At 42.5% G+C, this 22,879-nt stretch overlaps 1 pseudogene; it reads left to right on the forward strand.

Annotated features, from left to right (window-relative positions):
• The first annotated feature begins 5,358 nt into the window (after nucleotides 1-5,358).
• Nucleotides 5,359-5,476, forward strand: LOC124724381 (annotated as a pseudogene).
• Nucleotides 5,477-22,879: the final 17,403 nt, after the last annotated feature.

Here is a 22,879-nt window from a genome sequence, read left to right on the forward strand (position 1 = left end):
GTCTATTGGTTGCTGTGGAAGGGTGACATTTTTAAGGTCTCCCTGGCAACCTGTACCTTGAGCCTGGCGGAGGGGGGGCTGGGTTTCGTTGACTTTCGCAACAAGTGTGCGGCGCTCTTCGTGAAGCGGACTACCGTGGTGCTTGACAAGGGGCCGTGCAATCCGACGGCTGCCTTGTTCCATGCATATCGCACACCATCGGTGATTGCTCCGGTATCGGTCAGTCATATTCCGTACACGTTGAACTTCGTACGCCGGTATTATGTTTATAACAGCTATCTGGTGCTCGGTGATGTCCGTGCGTGCAATGTCGGTGACATTGTGCATGGGGGCTTAATTAAATATAATGAAAATGATTTTATGTTTTTAGTATTTGTTGCTGTATGTCCGATTACGCAGTGTCTCGTAATCGGTTGGCCCTGACTAGTATTATTACGCTATCTGACTGCAACAAACAATGTAAGGAAATTTTCGTAAATACAGTTAATTAATTAAGTCCCCAGCAACTATAAGACCTACAAAATCCAAGCACAAATGTAACTGTTCTGTATGTGGGAGTGTGACTCAACGTCCACATCTGGCACGGTTCTTTTCCAACAAGACAAGAATTTTTTTTAAATACCAACTATGCTGACGTGACAAAAGAAATTTAGAAAAACTGTAATTCCGTAAGAAAACCAGAATTCACTCTAATATAAGAACACAAGCCAGATGCTTTGTTGACTGAACCTGTAGTGACACATTATTTCAGATACACAAATAATAAAAAGACATTGTAAGTTTTACCTTCATATATATTGACGAAATGCACACAATAACATCTGCTATCTCTCCCATCAAATAACTGCATAAGACATGGAACAACACTCTTTACTACAACATCTTACTCCGACTTCACGACAACCACGAGCTCTGTACTAGCACTGTCCTCTCCGATCTCATAACAAGCACTGACTTTCACGAACTCTCAACAAGCACTGACTTCTACAATCTCATAACAAGCACTGTGGAGGCGGCTTAATAGTACTCTTTGGCGCACTCTCTGGCGCAGTGGCACAGTGTAGCCACCTTTCAATTGTTCGCGCTCTTCGGGGATCGCCGAGCAGGAATAAATGGGAGTATCGGCTGCCTCAGCATGACTGGAAGATGGTGTGGCGGAACCTTGCCGCCGCCGTTATTCCGGCCAGCGTTCACGCCACTTGGTATAAAGTGGTCAACCGCACATTTCCGACTAATGCTAAGCTGCACTCAATCGATCTGATTTCTTCGGGAGTATGTGATGCGTGTCCTGAGGAGGACACCATCGAACACCGATTCGAATGTCGGAAATTCCGTGTTGTCTGGGATATTGCGTGTGACATGGTGCGTCTAATCAACAGAGAGGACAGGCGGCAGGTGACAGCTTTGGACGCCATCGTGCCTCAGTGTGCGGCTTATCCGGCCACCAAACGGAATGCAACTCTTTGGCTTTTGGGACACACGGTTTTTTGTATTTTCACCCTAAAATTGACTAATGCCGTCGACTTTGTCTTACCTTTGGGCGGAACATCGTCTGACCCTCAGTCGACCGGCTTATTCCTTGACTTTCGCCAATTTTTTGCATGTTGCCTTGGCCCATGCATTCACTAAATTGTCACTTACCTGATAAGACTACATACCCAATCTTGACATTTTTACTTTTCCTATCTGACACTACTGCCAATATTCCTGTTGGCGTGTTGTGACGAACCCTTGCTTACCAACGGACTTCCTTTCTTGGATAATGATTTTATGGCATGGTAAAGTTGTGTTTCTATGGACCGTACATTAACGAAAACGTACACATGATCTACAGTTATGTGAATGGTGTTTTGTTTGTCACACGTTCTTTTATGTTTGCTTTACTTTTTGTTCCTCTTTTATTTCTTCCTTGTTATTTGTTCTTTTCTCGCGACGACTGAGGGGGCTGTGTCGCGGTGATCATTTTATCACAGTTGGTGTGTGTCTCCTTCCTATTGCTGTGCGTCGACGTTTGTTTTATTCTCTATGTACTATCCGTCGACCATTAGCGGAGACCCTTTTTTTTTCGGACTTTAATTTCTTTCCGGTGGATTCACTTTTTTGGCGGATGTCACATGACTGTTGCTTTGGCGAGTTGTCGTTGCTGTGGATCACTGTCACAGCAAGCTGCAACGGCGTCCAGTAGCCAATTTTGTTTCTCTTATTTTGGAATAAAGTCTGGAGTGCGGATTCCCTTGCATTTCTTTTTTTTTGTATTGGAGGATGCACATTCTTTTCTGCTTATTGTAGTGGAAGCCCACAGCACATACCCACTCCAGCACACCTCGCCGATGAAGGCAATATTTGGAGGGCGTTACCCCGAAACACTTGCAGCAGTCAACGGCACGTTTATAGCTGGAGAAGCTCGCCATGGGAAGGCGTTTTGTGGAGAGAGAAAAGGCCGGGCTATAAGGGGAGATGGGATGCCCGTACAAAAAAAGAGGTGCAAAAAAAAAAAAGAGGTGCAAAAAAAAAAAAGAGGTGCAAAAAAAAAAAAAGAGGTGCAAAAAAAAAAAAGAGGTGCAAAAAAAAAAAAAAAGAGGTGCAAAAAAAAAAAAAAAAAGAGGTGCAAAAAAAAAAAAAAAAGAGGTGCAAAAAAAAAAAAAAAAAGAGGTGCAAAAAAAAAAAAAAGAGGTGCAAAAAAAAAAAAAAGAGGTGCAAAAAAAAAAAAAAAAGAGGTGCAAAAAAAAAAAGAGGTGCAAAAAAAAAAAAAAGAGGTGCAAAAAAAAAAAAAAAAAAAGAGGTGCAAAAAAAAAAAAGAGGTGCAAAAAAAAAAAGAGGTGCAAAAAAAAAAAAAAGAGGTGCAAAAAAAAAAAAGAGGTGGAAAAAAAAAAAAAAAAAGAGGTGCAAAAAAAAAAAAGAGGTGCAAAAAAAAAAAAAAAAAAAGAGGTGAAAAAAAAAAAGAGGTGCAAAAAAAAAAAAAAAAAAAAAAAAAGAGGTGCAAAAAAAAAAAAAAGAGGTGCAAAAAAAAAAAAAAAAGAGGTGCAAAAAAAAAAAAAAAAGAGGTGCAAAAAAAAAGGTGCAAAAAAAAAAAAAGGTGCAAAAAAAAAAAAAAAAAAAAAAGGTGCAAAAAAAAGGTGCAAAAAAAAGGTGCAAAAAAAAGGTGCAAAAAAAAGGTGCAAAAAAAAGGTGCAAAAAAAAAGGTGCAAAAAAAAGGTGCAAAAAAAAGGTGCAAAAAAAAGGTGCAAAAAAAAGGTGCAAAAAAAAAGGTGCAAAAAAAAGGTGCAAAAAAAAAGGTGCAAAAAAAAGGTGCAAAAAAAAAGGTGCAAAAAAAAAGGTGCAAAAAAAAAGGTGCAAAAAAAAGGTGCAAAAAAAAGGTGCAAAAAAAAGGTGCAAAAAAAAAGGTGCAAAAAAAAAGGTGCAAAAAAAAGGTGCAAAAAAAAAGGTGCAAAAAAAAAGGTGCAAAAAAAAGGTGCAAAAAAAAGGTGCAAAAAAAAGGTGCAAAAAAAAGGTGCAAAAAAAAGGTGCAAAAAAAAGGTGCAAAAAAAAAGGTGCAAAAAAAAGGTGCAAAAAAAGGTGCAAAAAAAAAGGTGCAAAAAAAAAGGTGCAAAAAAAAGGTGCAAAAAAAAAGGTGCAAAAAAAAGGTGCAAAAAAAAAAGGTGCAAAAAAAAGGTGCAAAAAAAAGGTGCAAAAAAAAGGTGCAAAAAAAAGGTGCAAAAAAAAGGTGCAAAAAAAAGGTGCAAAAAAAAGGTGCAAAAAAAAGGTGCAAAAAAAAGGTGCAAAAAAAAAGGTGCAAAAAAAAGGTGCAAAAAAAAGGTGCAAAAAAAGGTGCAAAAAAAAGGTGCAAAAAAAGGTGCAAAAAAAAGGTGCAAAAAAAAGGTGCAAAAAAAAGGTGCAAAAAAAAGGTGCAAAAAAAAGGTGCAAAAAAAAGGTGCAAAAAAAAGGTGCAAAAAAAAGGTGCAAAAAAAAGGTGCAAAAAAAGGTGCAAAAAAAAGGTGCAAAAAAAAGGTGCAAAAAAAAGGTGCAAAAAAAAGGTGCAAAAAAAAGGTGCAAAAAAAAGGTGCTGTTGGCTCCCCTTCATTTTTTCCTTTTCACGTCGCTACCCCTGCCAGCCCTCTTTAAAAAAAGAAAAAAAAGAAAAAGGTGCTGTTGGCTCTATCTCATTTTTTCCTTTTTACGTCGCTACATCTGCCAGGCGTCTTTTTCATATCAACTTTCGGGTGTGACAACGACGCTTCCACAAGCATTTTTAAGTACTGTACTAAACGTAAGATACGAAATCACAGTAATGAACTCAGTTTGAGCAAGAATGCGCGAAGGAAGAGTGCTAGGAACTCCTTGAAAGTAACGAAACACTACGAATCGACACATGTGTTCTTGAAATGACTCAGAGCCTACTGTTTTGTAGCAGTGCTAAACTCCCAAAACTAACGAAATAAATAAATTAAAAAAAAACAACGATAAAAAAACAACTGTTCTGGACCGACCACCGAAGATAAGCAACGACGTTAGTACTCAGATGGGTGACAGCCTGGGAGCTCTGGCTGACTTCATTTTGTGCTTTTTTGTCGCTGCCCCTTCCAGCCCTCTTTACATGCTACCTTTCCGATGTCACAAAGATGTTTCCACAATGATTTAAAACTGTTGTAATAAACATAAGATACGATATTAAGGAACTCTGTTTGAAGAAGAGAGTGCCAAGGAAGGTTTCCAGAGTGTCTCTGTAAGTAACAAAACAGTATGAAAGGACAGAAACGTTGTGAAATACGTCAGGGCTTCTTGTTTTGTAGCGGTGTACAACTGCAAATTTGTAAGCAAAAATCTATCTTTCGCCGCTAGAAGAGATGGATGCTTTGGCGAAGCGCCTGTGTCTTCTGTCCTAGTTTCCGCACCTTTCCCCGGCACAGAGCTGCTCCACTAGCGGCGAAACGGCCGCCCACGGCGTCTCGCAGATGTTTCTCGTGCTTGTGCTGTCATATGGACCGCGACCCGAGCGGCAGCGAGCGGCAGTCGAGCAAAGTCGGGACGGAAGGGGAGGCGACACGACAGGCGAGAATGCACCGCGCAAATTACGCAAGTATCTGGAAGCGCGGCGTGTGTCTGGCAGGTGAGAAAGCTTCCGTCGGTCCAGCAGGACACTGCCACACCCCGCGCAGCCACCCGGCGCCCGGCCCGGCAGCGCAAGCCCTACAAGATGCGTCGCCCGCGAATGTCGGAGGTCGCACGCACCGAACGAATGACAGGCGGTGCAACGAGCAGCAGTGTCGTGAGTCTCCTCGCCTACTTGCTTTGCGTCAAATGTGCCACGGAAAGCGGCGATTGCGTGTGTTGGGAGAAGAGGCGAATGCTGCTTCTGTGGCGCGGCTACAGTATAAGGACGCCAACGGCCATACCATGTTGAATACACCGGTTCTCGTCCGATCACCGAAGTTAAGCAACATCGGGCCCGGTTAGTACTTGGCTGGCTGCCCGCCTGGCAACACGTGTGCCGCACGCTATTGTGCGTCCCAGGCAGCCGAGGATTACCGGCCGCCGAGCCGTCCCCGCCCGACATCCTACCGCGCCGCGCCTGCCGCCTGCCGGCTCCCGCGCCGCGCCAGCCGTAGCTGTTCGTTTCCAACGCACGATCTAACGATTCGGTAAGTGACGATGACCACGTACAACCGCTCGAACACGACGTTGCAATTGCAATTCGATCGAGAATACGTCAGGCCGACGGCCTTCGAAATCGAATAATGGATGTTCGACGAACTACGTATAGAGGAGGAGGAACTGGAGGGGCTGATGCTCGATTTTACATTGTATAGTTTATCAAGCTGAAAACACTAATACGGTGTGAAACCCTTGTGTCCACACGCGATGGAATACGAAAATTTAAGCACAGAGACGGCGCAGTGAGTGATGTGAAGATCTCCTTCGCCGGATATGGTGTGCGTCATTTGAAAGTCTACAATCTTCCGTTTGAGGTGCCTTACGACGAAGTGGGACGTTACTTGCGTCTCTATGGCGAAGTAATCTCCGTTAACCGCGAGTTCTGGGGTGCTGGCAACCGGTACAAGGTGGATTCTGGCGTCAGAGCAGTGACGATGGTGCTGAAAAAGCACGTGCCTTCGTTTGTAACGATCGGTGGGCATAGGGGGGTCGTGCAATACAACGGCCAGCCGCAAACGTGCTCTATCTGCAGCTCCACGGAGCACATGAGGGCAACGTGTCCGAGGAGCAGACGTCCGGCGCAATGGCCGCGCACAGAAGCCGCGGATCCACCGCCAGAAATCGCCACTGCCAGCTACGCTGGAGCGGTAACGCGCGAAGCTCCACGTGTTCACGAGACGGCCCCAGCGGAAGCGGCAGCTCCGTCAGCCGCCGCCACGGAGAGCCCAGCGGCTACCCCACCCCCTGCGCCCGTTCCTGCACCGGCCCCGGTCGTCGCAGGTAGCGCGGGTGAGAAACGCCAGCTGAGCTCCGACTCGGAGGGCGAAGGTACAATGGAGACCGACGCGGCCCTGGCCCCCACCCCCTCCCCCGCCGCCCGGCGGCCGAGGATCGCGGAGGTCAGCGCCCCCGCCCAGCCGACAGCTGCGCCTGCCAACAGCCCTGCCGCACAGGCCGAGCCCAGCGTCGACGCCGCCGCCGCCGCCGCCGCCGCCGCCGCCGCCACGCCGTACAGCGAGATGCGTGAGCTTGCCATCAAGAAGCAAGTCACGAAACCGGCCCGCATTCTGAAGGAATCAGAAGACGAGCCCAAAGAAAACAACGTGGACGTCCCGGCCGCGGGGAAAGCCAAAAAGCGACGGAGCAAGCGGCGAAGTCTCAGCCGTGAAAAAGACGACAAGATGGACGTATCTGAGGCAGAGGAGTCAGATACGGCATCCGCAACCAAAAAGGCTACAACCCCTAAAGCAGAGGACGTAGTACTACGGCCGGAACGGCCACAGCACTCCACAGACCCGCCTCCACGAAGCGATTAAATGCAACAGGGCTCGGGCTCAGTATACAGTGTAATTACGTGCAACGTGAACCGAATGACCGCCGCACTAAAATTAGACGCACTAATTGACTTCCTGCAGCACAAAGCCGCAGACGTGGCTATGCTACAGGAGGTGGTCACGACGGCTATAGAACAGGTACCGGGATACGAAGTCATCTGCAACATCGACGCAGAAACTCGCTGCGGAACTGCCACACTAATCAGCCACGGCCTCGAATTCGGCGATGTGAAAATGATGCCCGACGGACGCGGAATAGCGGTGAAGGTGGAAGACACTGATTTTGTAAACATTTACGCCCCGTCGGGAACGGAAAACAAGCGTGCCAGGAGCAAATTTTACAACGAGGACATCTGCGAGCTACTAGTTCACAGCAACAACGTCATGCTGGCAGGTGACTTCAACTGCGTAATTTCACCCGAACACCAGATCCCGGTACCCAACTTGTGCGCCGAACTGTAGGATTTAGTTAGGCGTCTAAAGTTAGTAGACACCTGGCGTCTACTACACCAAAACCACACAGTGTTCACGTACCTGTATAACCGCGGCAGAAGCAGAATCGATAGAGTGTACGTAAACAGAGAGATGGCCACCTCTGTGACACAAGTAGAAGTCTGCCCTGTGATCTTCTCAGATCACTGTGCCTATCAGTGCAAACTCCGTCTACCGAGAAGCAAGCTTCCAGCAGAAAGAGGAACGTGGAAGCTAAATACAAGCCACCTCACGGACGGGAAGCTAAGGCAGCAAATTGCCGACACGATCCAGGCATGCAGACAGCGGCGAGGCGAGTACAATTCCACTACTGACAATGAGTGGTGGGTAGAACACGCCAAACCGCAAGTAAGACGGGAACTGATCAGGCACAGCGCTGAGAAGGCCTTCTGGAAAAGAAACACGGGAGACTTCTACACAAGATGCCTACGAGACGCGATGGAGGCCCCCGCGGACGACGAACTGTCTCTGCCGCGGATAAGAAGACTGAAGGCACATATACTGAGCCTGAAAAGAGACAAAATGAGGAGTCATCGCCCGTAGCCAGACAAACGGCGAAATCGAAGATGAACCTGCCACGCTGCACCACCTGCACATGGAAAGACAGAGGGCTAATAGCAAACAAATAAGGCAACTCGTCCACAAGGACGTCAACAGGTTAACGACGAAGAAAGACATCATGAGCCACGTCGAAGACGATTTTAACGACCTGTTCCGAGGAGAAGAAAATGACGACGGAGAAATGGCGAGGATCCTGCAAGAAACCCGTCGGATCCTCACCAACGCAGACCGGGCACTACTGAACGAAAACGTCACAGATGATGATGTGAAAGCCGCCATCAAAGACAGCAGAAACGGAAGAGCACCAGGCGCAGACGGAATCCCAACAGAATTCTACACTGCGCTCTGGGGCACAGTCGGCGGAATACTCACCGAAATAGTAAATGAAGTTCTGAACGGGACAGAATTGCCTTCAAAATTCCTGCAAGGGACGGTGATTCTGCTCCCCAAAACGAAGGCAGCCAACAAAATCGAAGACTTTCGGCCAATAACCCTTCTAAATTCAGACTACAAAATAGCAGCAAAGTGCCTGGCTGCAAACATCAAGGTCGCTCTAAAGAAAGCCATTAGCCCATGGCAAACCTGTGCAGTGCTCGGCAGGAACATTTTCGACGCCGTCTGCACATACAGGGACATCATAGCCCACGCAGCAACAACGAGGAGACCCGCAGCCGTAATCTCTGTCGATTTCCACAAGGCTTTCGACAGGATCAGTCACCGGTACCTGCTGAAAACCATCGCACGACTCGGATTCGGACCAAAATTCGGAAGGACAATCAGGAACGTCATCACAAATGCCACCTCAAAAGTAACAATAAACGGATGGACTTCCAAGTCAATAGGACTGGGAAGATCCATCAGGCAAGGATGTCCATTATCGATGGCTCTTTTCACAATAGCTCTCGATCCCCTACTTCGAAAACTAACAGCTGAAGTCGGAGGATACACAATGGGTGCAACAAACATCGTATGCACGGCCTATGCCGACGACATGGGCATATTCATCCAAAACGAAGAAGAACTAGAAATAATCCAGCCAATCATGGAATCCTTTGAAAAGGCCTCAGGTGCCAAAACGAATCCGAGGAAGACAGTGCTACTACCAATAGGCAACGGCAGACTGCGACCAGCGAGACAGTGGTACCGAGTGACAAACAACCATACGGCACTCGGAGTGGAACTACAGCAGTGCCCTCTGAAAATGGCAGCACAAAACTGGCGCAGCGTCTTGAACACGAGAGGGCTCGTGAGAACACACGCGAACCGGAACCTGAGGCTGAGCCAAAGACTGCGGTTGGTAAACGAAACGATCCTGTCGAAAGCGTGGTACATGGCCCGAATACTACGTGCTCCGACAGAAATTGCGCGAGCGATAGGAGGCGCGGCGTACTACCTGCTGTGGAGGCGGGAAATCTTCAAGGTCTCCCAGGCGCCGTGTTTCCTGTCAAGAGACGAAGGCGGACTTGGAATGACTGACGTTAAGTCCAAATGCGCGGCACTGCTCCTACACCGTGCGATGAAAATGAAGCACCAGAATAACAACAGCATAACGGCCAGCCTGATCAACGAATACAAACCGGAATCAGAAGATGCTCCAGTGGACACCACCCACATTCCATTCAAGTTGCGGCACATAAAACAGATGGCAATCGACAAAAGTTACATCACCGCGGTCGTTGCCAACCCACAACAAAGAACTGCGAGAAAGATCTACAGCGCTCTGAGGGGGAAGGCAAGAAAGTCCAAAATAGTGACGAGACTTCCAGACCACGACTGGCCACAGGTCTGGAAGAACGTCTCGGAACGGACACTTCCTGAGCACGCCAGGGACACGTGGTATAAAATCATCCACCAAACAGTGCCGACAAACGAAAAACTGGCACGCATAAAAATGCGGGAATCCCCAAACTGCGAACTCTGCAACCAGACCGACACCATCGAACATCGTTTTGGCTGCAGAGAGAGCGGGGAAATATGGGCGGCAGCGAGAAGAATCATCGCCCACATCAACAGAACCGACGACAGGGCGATACATGTCTCAGCTGTCACTGTTCCGGACGCGAAGCCTTTCCCCAACGCAAAACGCCTGGCCACAATGTGGATCATCGCCATGACGGCACACGCCATCGTCACCAAACGGCAGACCGACAAGGCGCAGTTCCTCACGGACCTGTGGGAGGAACACAGGAGGGCCAAACAACGATCCAAGTACCGAGAGACCTTCCAGAGCTTCCTGCAGGTCCCGCTGGACGCCGGCTTCCGAGACGCCTTCAACACGACGTGACCGACGCCCTCCCACAACACCCAAACCCCAGTCGCTGAGGACGTCGCCCACCAATCCCTCCAAAGCCCCGCCGGCAAGAGTGGTGCATTGCGAAAGTGTTGTGAAAATGCGCGCAGAGTGAAAGTGGGTACGTGTAGCAGTGCCAAAGTGAGAGTGACGTGTGCCAATCATAGCCATACAGTGTCCAGTGCCCAATAGCCAAATACAGCAGGCAAAAGGAAATGATCAGTTATTAATTTAGTGCAAAGGATACAAAGACGTGTTCCAAGATAACAGCGAAATGTCAAATAGTGTATTTCATGTAATTAATGTGTTCTCTCGCTATCTCCATTCAAGGTACGTTTTTTTTCCCCCTCTCTCTCTCTCTCTTCTATAATCATTTTTTGTTGTTTTTGTATGTTTTTTTTTGTTGTGCTTATTCCTGTGATGTATCCGTGTGTATAGATATAGCTATATACATTTATAAAGTTCGGCGCATCATGTGCCAAAACGTTGCAGACCCCTTTGCGATTTACAATAATTCTAACTTTAGACTTTCTTTGCCCCAAATTTTCCGTGGAACTGTTGCGTCCACTCTCACACAGTACACTAATAACTTCCCATTCATCATTTTATTCACATAGATGTTCTGGCCCATATTCTCCTTTAGCCTTTGGCAAACACATAGCGAACATGCCAAAATAGGTGTATTCAAATACCATACGGGGAAAAAAAATTAATTTAAATTCAATTTTAAAAAAAATCAAAGTAATGCAGTTTTTTTTGTAATTTAAAATTAAAAAAACCATAAACAATTGAAGGGAAAAATTTAAATAAAGAACACTCAGTGAATAAAAGTGTTGTAACTCAACCAAGAGACTACTAAAAGAACAATCAGAATAGAAAACGAGAAAATATACAATCTCATGTAAAGATATGTAATTGTTAAAAATTGTAAATAAAAGTGTATATACGTTACAAAAAAAAAAGTGCTGTTGGCTCTATCTCATTTTTTCCTTTTTACGTCGCTACACCTGCCACGCCTCTTTTCATACTGACGTTCAGGTGTGACCAAGGTGGTTCCACAGGCATTTTTTAAACTACTGTATTAAACGTAAGATACGAGATTACAGTAATGAACTCAGTTTGAGCAAGAATGCGCGAAGGAAGAGTGCTAGGAACTCCTTGAAAGTAATGAAACACAACGAATCGACAAATGTGTTCTTGAAATGACTCAGAGCCTACTGTTTTGCAGCAGTGCTAAATTCCAAAAACTAACAAAATAAATAAATTAAAAACACACACACACACACACACACACACACACACACACATATGCAACGACGTTAGTACTCAGATGGGTGACAGCCTGGGAGCTCTGGCTGACTTCTTTTTGTGCTTTTTTGTCGCTGCCCCCGCCAGCCTTCTTTTCATGCTACCTTTCCGATGTCACAAACATGTTTCCACAATGATTTAAAACTGTTGTAATAAACATAAGATACGATATTAAGGAACTCAGTTTGAAGAATAGAGTGCCAAGGAAGGTTTCCAAAGTGTCTCTGTAAGTAACAAAACAGTATGAAAGGACAGAAACGTTCTGAAATACGTCAGGGCTTATTGTTTTGTAGCGGTGTACAACTGCAAATTTGTAAACAGAAATTTATCTTTCGCCGCTAGAAGAGATGGATGCTTTGGCGAAGCGCCTGTGTCTTCTGTCCTAGTTTTCGCACCTTTCCCCGGCACAGAGCTGCTCTATTAGCTGCGAACGGCCGCCCACGGCGTCTCGCAGATGTTTCTCGTGCTTGCGCGGTCATATGGACCGCGACCCGCGCGGCAGCGAGCGGCAGTCGTGACAAGTCGGGGGACAAGTCGGGACGGAAGGGGAGGCGACACGACAGGCGAGAGTGCACCGCGCAAATTACGCAAGTATCTGGAAGCGCGGCGTGTGTCTGGCAGGTGAGAAAGCTTCCGTCGGTCCAGCAGGACACTGCCACACCGCGCGCAGTCCCCCCGCCGCCCGGCCGCGCGCAAACCCTGCGCCGGATAACAGGAACAAGGTGCGTCGCCAGCCAGTGCCGGAGGTCGCACGCACCAAACGAATGACAGGCGGTGCATCGAGCAGCTGTGTCGTGCGCCTCCTCGCCTACTTGCTTTGCGTCAAATGTGCCACGGAAAGCGGCGATTGCGTGTGTTGGGAGAAGAGGCGAATGCATCTTCTGTGGCGCGGCTACAGTATAAGGACGCCAACGGCCATACCATGCTGAGTGCACGGCTAGCGGCCGCTCTGTTGGCATCTCCACGTTGCGTTCCGCTGTAGAGTTTCTCATGTTCGCATGTTTTTTGCGTAGTTGTTAAGTAACGGTTTGAAAATGGAAAACGTAAACAGATCTAACACATTGAACGTTATTTTCGACAAGGAAGCTGTACGCCGTACGGCATACGAAGCTCACGACTGGATTATTGACGATCTCGGTCTTACCGATACCGAAACGTACGGAGTCCAGTGGGACTCGTAAATGAAAACGGTGGAAAACGCAAGTTTAAATATCGTGACGGAAGCGTTTGCGACGCGACCGTGTGCCACGCGGGTTACGGTACTCGTCAAGTGCGAATTTTCAATCTTCCTTTTGAAATACCTACGCAAATGATCGCTCGTGGTCTCATGCCGTACGGGAATGTGCTTTCAGTGACGAATGAAAAATGGGGTAGTGGTTTCCGCCTACAAGTCTACAACGGAGTAAGAAGTGTTCTTATTGAACTGAAACAGCACATCCCGTCCTTTCTAGTCATAGGCGGCTACAGGGCCTTTATATCGTACAATGGACAGCCACAGACGTGCTCGTACTGCAATGCAACCGATCATTTTCGACAAAATTGTCCGAACAGACGTCGCCCTGTGCAGCTCCCGCTCGGCGGTGATAGCGCACAAACGCAGAAAAATTCTTATGCGTCTGTGGCATTGAGTGTTGCTCCGATTCGACCCTCGTCACTCCCTGTGACAGAGGCTGCGTGCGAATCGTCTGCGACCCCGGCGAACACGGACAATGTCATGGACACAACAGAAATTGATGAAAAAGCCGTCATTCCAGAAAATTCTCTCGGCAATAATGCGACAAACGTCACGGTTGTGGCTGACGTTCACCCAGAGCCGCCAAAAAGTGACGATACTGAATCAGATATTTTTCCGACCAACACGCAAAATTCAGAGAGTGGACGCAGCCCTGCTGCTGTCCCCTCAGAAAAGCGTGTTTCACGTAAAGACCCCAGTCCATCCCCGAGTAGGAGATCGGTGAGCCATTCACCGAATAAATCTTCGAAAAGAAAACATCGACGCGGCCGTGGAAACGGAATTTCGGATGTAAGTTCTAAATCCGATAAACAATTGTAACCTCCCCACCGAAATTTTAAAAGATATTATTGAATGCTAATGGACATTGCGCTAAGTGTAACCTCTCCACTGAAATTTTAAAGACAGAAATAATAAATGAATAGGAGCCAATAAGCAATATCGTCTCCACAGAAATATTTAAATAAAAAATATAATAATAAATGGGACCCAAGAATAACCTCCCTGCAATGAAATGTACTGACAAAGACAACAAAAATGTGAAATTCGCAATCTGACTCTGGTGTAAGCTCCCACAAAAATAATGAAAAACAATTCAGTGCTAATGAAACTTCAGTGACAATGAAAATTCAATTAAACCGAAATATCGGTCTTTGGCCCTGTGCAAATCAGAATTAAATTCTTACCTCATTGTAACAGCTAGTCAAATTTCTGCTCTTATTCTTGCGCACGGCTTGGAGGAACTGCATTGCAAATAATAATATTCTTTTTTATTTGTAATTTAACTGAAACTTTTCTTTAAGGGAAGAGGAACGAAATCGTTAGTTCAATTAAATAAAATTTTTTTTTTTGTAAAATTGCTTTTGAAATCAAAATTACTATTGGGGCACTTGTTGGAAATTAATTACAATAAATAAACTTTACATTATCTGATGATTACCTTAATTAACAATATACCTCATTCAGCATCTTGACCAGTATTGCCGACAGACTACATCACACAACCGCACTGGGCTGCTACTACTGACCGACTGCTCTGCATGACGACTACTAGCGTACTGCACTACATGACGACTACTCGCGAACAGCTCGCAACACTCGCGCGGTCAAGCGCAGACTAACTACGATTATAGGCTCTCTGGTCAAAGACTCTGCAATGCCTCGCCATCGCTGCTACGTTACATACGTGTTTTATAACCCTCCACTGCGGGGGGGGGGGGGGGGGGGGGGGGGGGCAAAAATTTGGCAGCGATGGTGAGTCATTTGGACTTGCCAAGCGCGGCAAAATTTTTCTTTAATTGATAAACTTCTACAATATACAGAATATTTAGATGTAGTACATGAATTAAATGTTGTGCACATGCACCGAGTACAAAACATTTCAGACAAAGACAAGATGTGAGTACAAAACATAGTAGCAAATCAGAAAACTGTATATACAAATTATTTGACAGATAACAAAGTGCACACGCACTGAAAAAATTCTTTAGCATAAACAGAATGGCAAAATAAAAAAAATCATGATGACAAGTGACATGAGTGCACATGCACTGGAGTTGAGAACATATCAGTAAATGATGAAATGTATATACAATGACTAACAAATGACATAAGTGCATACGCACTGAAGTATTGATTATACAGAGTGAGTACAAATCATATTGAAAAATGAGAAAAGTGCACAGGCACTGAAGTTCAGTAGAAAACATATTAACACCTAACATAAGTGCACATGCACTGTAGTTCAGAACATATCATCAAAAAAATAAAAAATGCATATACCATATAAAAGACAAGAGTGTACATATACTGTACTTCAGAACAAATAAAAAAAATGTCTTTAGCATTTTCGCAATAAATAAACATAATGGTAAAAAATCATGTCGACCAGTGACATAAGTGTACTCGCACTGGAGTTCAGCAAATCTAAAAAAATGTATAACCCATGAACATAAATGATGTTCACCAAAAAAATTATTTTCCTTATGTGACAAGAATTAGGATAGGAAAGGGAAGGATTGTATCATGGTTGTAGCACTTTAGATTGCACACAGCTGTTCTGAAAGTCCATATCTTTCCACAGAAGTACAACACCAAGTGACACAATTTGAAGTTCTTTTCCCATCAGAATTTATCAGTGTAGCCAAGACACTGAACTGTCGTAGTAATGTTCCATGTTCTCATTTTGGCAGTACACTAGGTACACCAAACAGTGGGACCATAATAACGTCTTCATCGCTCACGGTAGTGGACAGCATGTCGTGTCAACACCACGCTCTTACAAGGCACACCAACGTAGAATTAGTGCAAAAACCAAAGATAGTGCTCCATGATCACTAGGATAAACAGGACAAATGGACATTGCAGTAATTCAGGATAGTTAGCTCATAAGGTGAAGGACATTAGGTCACATAATATTGACAATTACAGTCTTCATTAGTAGTTTGCGGCATTCATAGCCCAGTTATTGAACATTTCTGTACCAAGTATGTAGTATTACAGAAAAATGTTCATTAATTGTTTTACATAGAATCAGTAATCTTTTCCTAGTTACAAAGTATAGCATAGTTAATTAATTATTTGTCATTCCAATATAGTAATAATCATTAGCCTTCTCCTAATTACAAAGCATTATTAAACAGTTGCATTCTTTTCCAGTTACAAAGCATAATTAAGAATCATTAGTCTTCTTCTAATTACAAAGCATTATTAAACAATCACATTCTTTCCCAATTATAAAGCATAGCATAATTAATTATTTGTCATTCCAATAGTAATAATCATTAGCTTTTTCCTAATTACAAAGCATTATTAAACAATCACATTCATTTCCAATTATAAAGCATAGTTAATCATTTGTCATTTCAATATAGTAAGAATCATATACTTTTCCAGTTACAAAGCATAATTAAGAATCATTAGCCTTCTTCTAATTACAAAGCATTATTAAAAAATCACATTCTTTTCCAGTTACAAAGTATCAACATTGAAAACAAGAGCTAATTAATGGCATAATTAATAACAATTCATTGAGTGACATTAATTATTGGCACTCAGTGGCCAGTGAGTATTGAATAGAATAAAACATAGTTCGTCATTAAGTATTATTCAGATCATTACGAAGTCATTATTAAAAATTAGTTAATTACAGTCATAGCATTAATAATCATGGCCATTATAAGTAGTCTCATTACAATAAACAGTGGCAGTTATTAGCCAGTTACAAAGCATTATTTTATATATATATTTTTTTGTATCATTAAGAAGTCATTACTGAAATGACATACTATTCAGAGCTGATCAGCATTACTCAGAACTTTCTCAAACTGGTATCACTATTTGAGACTGGTAATACATTTTTTTGTTAGCAATGCATTGCGTTGGGATTGATAATTAATTGCTGAGGCATAACACTATTTGCTTTTGAGCTATTGCTGCGAATGAGGATAGGTAACGTCATTCGTCATGAGTCAGCTGCAGCAAGCTTATGTAACAAGGCAGTATATGTGATCACATTTATAAATGATAAACACAAATGGGTAGAAAATAAAAATGCAAGTACTAGAACAGGTATAATAAGTAACAGGTTTAGTAAGTATCATGAAAGGCTTCTCCTGGAAAAAATACAAAATGGATTATTGATCTGAAAGAAGAAACGCACACTATGCTGAAAAGTAGTGAACTTCAAATTAACAAGTAGTGAAATGTGTATAAAAATGTGTTCCATAGCTGTCCTTTCCAAAACTTTCCGTCATCCTACTATGCAATATAACACCTGCTGTCAAAACAAACTGCAACAAATACTTAAATAACTACATAGCCTAAATACATAACTTCAACATTATCCTCATCTGTAAAGAGAAAACTTCATTATCAATCACTTCATTATCCATATTATCATAACTTCATTATTATCATCACCTGTAAAGAAAAACTTCATTATTCATAACAGCATATCCTTCATCATTATTCATCAGCATTCATTATCATCTGCAAAAAAAACACTTCATTACTCATTATACAACTATTCCTTATCTCTAGCATATTTCATCACTAAAACTAAGATGTGTAGTTCTGTCTGACAGCCTGTATCAATCACCTTGTATTCTGAAAGAAAAAATTAGTTAAGACTGCTATTCTACGATGAGTATAGTATATTCTTGTTAATGCTTGTTAATCCTGATCCATTTACTCTTCCTCATAAAGTTATTGCATCTTCTTTCGTTTATTCCGTAGGTGAAATTCCCATTTCTGTTGAATTTATTTCTTACACGCATCATTTCTTTCTGAAATTGATGAACAAAGATTAATGTCTTGCATTTAAATCATATACCCACTAGATAATGACTGGTTTATTGTAACATAATTAACCATACAGCATAACATGACAGAAAACGTAATACGTCAAAGACATTGACAGTGTTCAGAGGCAAAAAGTACAGAGAATATCACAATGCAGCAGCAAAAAGAAAAATGTAAAACCGTCACGATGTTGAGATATCATAGGGCAAAAAAAAATGTCAAAGTCAACTGGTGTGTGTTATATCCTAACTATTTCACAATACATACAAACAAAACTGGAGTACAATCATATACACAAAAAAAAGTGGAAAATGTGCACGGTCTGATGTGTAACGACAAGAAAAGCGACCTGCTAACCTTACCTTGCTGGGCACTTGCCAAGAAAAAATACGATAATCATCAGTAATTAGTCAGGTGAATATAATTGCATTAGTAAATGGCATCATAGTGTGTTGAATCATACAGTGTCTTCATTCAATAAAGGGTTTAATATTTGACCAATGGTGGTTGCCTTTCGATTTTCTGGTTCTCAAAGTTTCGACGTGTATAACATTGGGGTGAGGGATGCTGCGAATCCGATATGGACCTGCGTATAGAAGTTCAAATTTACTGCACTTACCTTTTAATTTGCTGGATAAATAGTGTGTACGTACTAATATCTTCTGTCCAACGTGAAAGTCGCGGCGTGTACAAACCTGTTTTTGCTGTCTTCTCCGGCGCTCTGCGGCACGTTTGATGTTGTTCAGCGCAATGTCAATTATTTCGTGGTGTCTTAGTCGACGACATTTAGGGAAGTTTACTAATTCTTTAATTTTGTTCGGTGGTTCAACGTTTTTCAGTATAACAGACGGAGATAGCATAGTGGATTCATTTGGAATGGAATTAATTACATCTTGGAATGAGAGTATGTGTGTATCCAAATCAATATGTCTTTTGTGGCAGTATATTCGGCACAGCTTACCAATTTCTTTCATTAACCGTTCACAAGGGTTCGAAGAAGCGTGGTACTTGGATATATAGATCGGAGAAATGTTTCTGGCTCGTAACATGCGTGTCCATACGCTACTACGAAATTGAGATCCATTGTCAGAAATTACTTTCATCACATGCCCTACATGAAATAGAAAATGTTTTACAAATGCTTTCGAAACAGTTTTAGCAGTAGCTTTGCGTAATGGAGTGAAAGTAACAAATTTTGAAGTGAGCTCAACAGCGACAAAGATGTAGCAAAAACCTCTGTTAGTTCTCGGAATAGGACCAAAAATGTCTACTGCGGCCATGTGTCTTAATTTAACAGGTACAATGGGATATAAAGGAGGAATATGTGAAGTGGTGTCTGATTTAGCTTTCTGGCAAATTTTACAAGACGCTAAAACTCGTCGTATACGTTTCTCCATGTTAGTAAAATAACAGTTCTGTCTCAGTATAAGAAAACATTTTCTTGCTCCGTAATGTGCGTAACTTAAATGAGTGTACCAGATTAATTTGTTGACCAGTTCGTCAGGAATGCATAATAACCAATTGTTGCTGTCAGGATGAGAGCGGCGAAACAGAATGTCATTGCGTACAGTGTAATGGTTTCTAATCGTAACATTATTCCTATCTTGCCAAAGGTGTTTAATTTCTTTCCACACATTGTCTTTATTTTGCTCTTGTGCTATGTCCTGTAATGACGATGAAATAAAATTTTCAAATGCAACTTGCTGAATGTACATGACACTGAAATTTGTTTTGCAGAAGTTGGTTGCTACGTCTTGCTGATTGTTGCTCAGAGAGCGCGATAGTGCGTCTGCTATAACATTTTGTGTGCCGGGAATGTGAACTATTGTAAAATTAAATTCTTGTAAATAAAGTTTCCATCTGCTTAATCTGTCGTGAGTGAATTTAGCCGAAAGTAAAAATTGTATTGCTCTGTGGTCTGTGTAAACGGTGGTATGTCTGCCATAAAGAAAGTGCCGAAATCTCGCAAAAGCCCATACAACACATAATGTTTCCAGTTCTGTAACGGAATAATTTCGTTCAGCGGGTGACAAAATGCGACTTGCAAATGCGATGTTTTTAATTACTGTAGAACCATCTTCTTCAATTTCCTGGAAAATGTGTACGCCTAAAGCGGTGTTAGAACTGTCGGTGGCAACGGAAAAATTTCTAGTAAGGTCTGGGTGCGATAAAAGTGGTGCATTCAACAGAGCATGTTTCAGGTTCACAAATTCAGAATGTGCTTGCCTATCCCAAGACCAAATACTGTTTTTACCTGTTAATTGGCATAATCTTGGTGTGTCTAAAGCAGAGTGATGAATAAATTTACGAAAAAAGTTAATTAAGCCCAAAAAACTGCGTAATTGTTTCTTTGTCGTAGGAACAGTGATGTCACGTAGAGCTTGAAGTTTTTCCGGATCACGTGCAATGCCTTCTGCTGAAATTACGTGTCCAAGAAATTTTATAGAAGTTTTGCCAAAGTGCGATTTACTAAGATTAACTGTAAGTCCTTGTGCACGAAAAGTTTGTAACAGTTGTTCAAGAATCAGATTGTGTTCAGACCAGTTAGCTTCTGCGATAAGAATGTCGTCTACATACGTCGTAATTCTGTCCTTAATGCAAACGTGTGTCGGATGGCGTCAAAATTAATAACATTTTCGTGAAGAAGATTCTGCGTGTCAAAATTATTGCTTACGTTACTGGAATATGAAACCGTGTCAAAATTATTGCTTACGTTACTGGAATATGAAACCTGTACTGTGTCTGGTCAAATTCTATCGTACGTGCTATTATTTACGGGAGGATGCTGTGGCATTTCGACTATTTGAACTGCTCTGTTATTTCTTACTGACGTGTTACGCTATAGATGACACCTATTGCCTGGTTCATTCATGATAATATGTTGTTGCTGATGTTCTTGCTGCTGAAAAGATCGACTGTTATTAAATGTACGCTGAAAATTGTGCTCGTTATTTTTACGTCTGTCATGATAGTAATTTCTATACGGCGCATTGCGATAGGAATTGAAATGGTGTGTTGTCTGTACGTAGTTATTTCTTTGCTGCCATGCGTTACTATTTGTTGGAGCTGGGACTATACGTGCACGCGGCGAAACATTGAAGTTTGGTTGACCTTGTAGACTGCATTGTTGGTTACGTATGCTAAGCGGCAGACTTTCATGCTGTTGCGGTGAAAAAGTCTATTGTTACAAAAAAATGCGTTTGCTGTTAATTTTACACATACTGATGATTACGATTTTATCTGTAATTAAAATTACGGCGGTAGTTGTCATTACGGGAGTGCCTACTGAAAATTGTCACATTCGGTAAAGATTTGTCATATCCGGTTTTCATTACATATTCTTAATCCTAGATAGAGCAATAGTTAAAGAGCTGTTTGGATAGATATAAAGGATAGTAGAAGAGAAGGCAGTAGTGCAGAAAACTAAAGATGAACCAGCACTACTCCAGCTCGGGGCCCTACGCTCGCTACGGCACATATTCATTAAAGCGTAATGAATCTCCTGAGGTCTTTTACGCACTGTAAATAATTTTTAGCTTTTGCGTTGCACGCAATAGCGGTAAAAATTCAAAAGTAAATTGTTGTAAGCACGTTAATTCAAGTTTCCTCATTACACGCAATGCTGATGAAAATGCAATAGCAAATTGTCGCATCAGGTTCAAAGCTAGCTTCTGCATTACAGGCAATAGCGGTGAAGGTACAAAAATAAATTGTCGTATACAGCTCAAAGTGTGTACCTGTGTTCTGTCATTATTAAATTCTTTACATTTTCTTACAAATACAAATTGCTTATTATCAACGCTCTCGTCACTGAATTTGTGAACACGTTCGGGTTTGTGTGTGAATCTGTTCGTCTGTGTCATTCCGGATTTCAAGTTGCGTAGCTTTTCAGATTTTAAGTCCCGTGGCTTTTCGAATTTTACGTCTCGTAGTCTCTGTAAATTGCTCACATTATACGCGCTGCGTAAGTCTGACAAATGTTTGCGAAGTGGCGTCTGTTGTGGTATGTTATTAACTGAAATGTTTTTCATCTCTGTTACTTCTTGTTGTAAATTTGACAACTTCCTACGTAACGTGTTGTTAGATGAATCGATCTCATTAATTGTCTGCTGTAAATTTTGAAATTCAGGTGTTTGGTTAAATGAAACCGGTGCAGTATCGTCTGATTTATTGTCATTAGTATTTTCGATAACATCAATACGACTGGCCAATTCATCACATTTTTCAGTCAGTATTTTAACCTGATCATCGGTTTTAGAGTCTGACGCATTAATCTGTTTTTGCAATTTACGTGTAGTTTCGTTCAGTTTTTTAACATCAGCTTTGATGACATCGCAATCCTGTGTTAGTTCTAATTGTTCGAATCTGTCGGTCACTGTTTGAATATTTACTGTGTGTGTATCTGTTTTTAATTTAAGATCAGAAATTTCATCCCGTAATTCCGCGTTCAAATGTTCTATGGTACTAATTTTGTCGGACACTGCAGTAATATTATTGTCTACATACGTTTTTGCCTTCGCAAACATTTTACGTTTGTCTTCTTGTCTTTGAGCAGTGATTGTTTCCATGACTTGACGTTTGACTTTATTTTGATCCTGAATAAATTTGCGGAAACGCGTATCACTGTTTTGTATGTGAAGATTAAAGCGCTCGTCAGTCTGAGTGTTCTGCTGTTCGAATTTCGCGTCTATCTTTGCGTCCATTGTGCGCGAAAGTTCTACCGTCATTGCTTTAAACTCGTCCCGTAATTGTGTAGCTTTTTCAGAGCATTGTTTAGCGACTCCGCTAATTTCGTCTCTGAGTGTTTCTGTTGCGGCTGTTTGCATTTCCCTTAATTCTTGCGCAACAGACCTAATTTCTTCGCTGTTTTTTTTTTGAACAAGCCTCAATTTCCACGCGCAACTGTTCCTTAGTGTCATGGCACTGCGCGGCAACGGCTCTAATTTGTTCACTAAGCTGTCTGGAATTGTCGTCTAATTTTTCATTTAACTGTCTGTTCTGTTCCCTAAGTTGTTTAAAATCTTCACTTTGTTTGTCTAATTTTTCATTCTGTTGTTTGAAATTTTCATCAATTTTATTAAATTTTTTGTCCTGTTCACTAAATTGTTGTTTGAAATTGTCTATTTTCTCACTTTGCTGTTGTAGCAAACTTCTCATAATTCGTACCAAGTCAAACCTAGCGTTTATATTCTCTATGCTGTTTAGTGGTGGATCTGGAATTGTCTCGTT

The sequence above is a fragment of the Schistocerca piceifrons genome, chromosome 1 (assembly GCF_021461385.2).
Source record: "Schistocerca piceifrons isolate TAMUIC-IGC-003096 chromosome 1, iqSchPice1.1, whole genome shotgun sequence".
Taxonomy (NCBI): Eukaryota; Metazoa; Arthropoda; class Insecta; order Orthoptera; family Acrididae; genus Schistocerca; species Schistocerca piceifrons.